Here is a 684-nt window from a genome sequence, read left to right on the forward strand (position 1 = left end):
CACGCATTCATCACACTTAAAATTGACACGTGTCTGTCCCCGCGCCAAGACAAGGACGGAGGGCGGCTTTTTACTTAATCATTATATAAGAGAGGCAATTCTCAGGCTTAAACACAGAAATAATTGACACTGTTAAAACTTTGTCCTTTTACCTTTTACATTGAAGTGCATTTCCGTTTTTTTTATATTATATTTCATTTCCTTTCTCTCCCTTCTCTCCTTCTCTCCATCTCTCTCCATTCTTTCCTTCCTTCCCTCTGTCCCTCCTTCTTCCCATCTTCCCATCTTGTCCCATTCTCCTTCTTTCCATCAACCCTCCACTCCGTATTTAAGGACACCGCGGCAAAGATCTCCCCACACGTTATAGAGAAAAAGATCCATGACCAACACAATATCAAAACGATTTCCGGTTTTTGTTCAACACCAACAAGAAAATATATCTGTATGTAAAAGTGGGGGGTGGGGGATAATTGAAGGTAATTTAAGCGCAAAAGGACCTGCCGGAGAATCAGGTGATGCAACACAGCGCAAAATGACGGTTAGTTACACTGGACACGATAAAGTGTTGAGTAAAATGGCGAACTGTAGCGTAACACGACGAACAGTAGCGAAAGGTGACCAACTGTAGCGCAGAATGATAAGCTGTAGCTGAGGAAATGAGGAGCAGCATGGTGAATTGTAACA

The sequence above is a fragment of the Penaeus monodon genome, chromosome 29, assembly GCF_015228065.2.
Source record: "Penaeus monodon isolate SGIC_2016 chromosome 29, NSTDA_Pmon_1, whole genome shotgun sequence".
NCBI classification, from domain to species: domain Eukaryota; kingdom Metazoa; phylum Arthropoda; class Malacostraca; order Decapoda; family Penaeidae; genus Penaeus; species Penaeus monodon.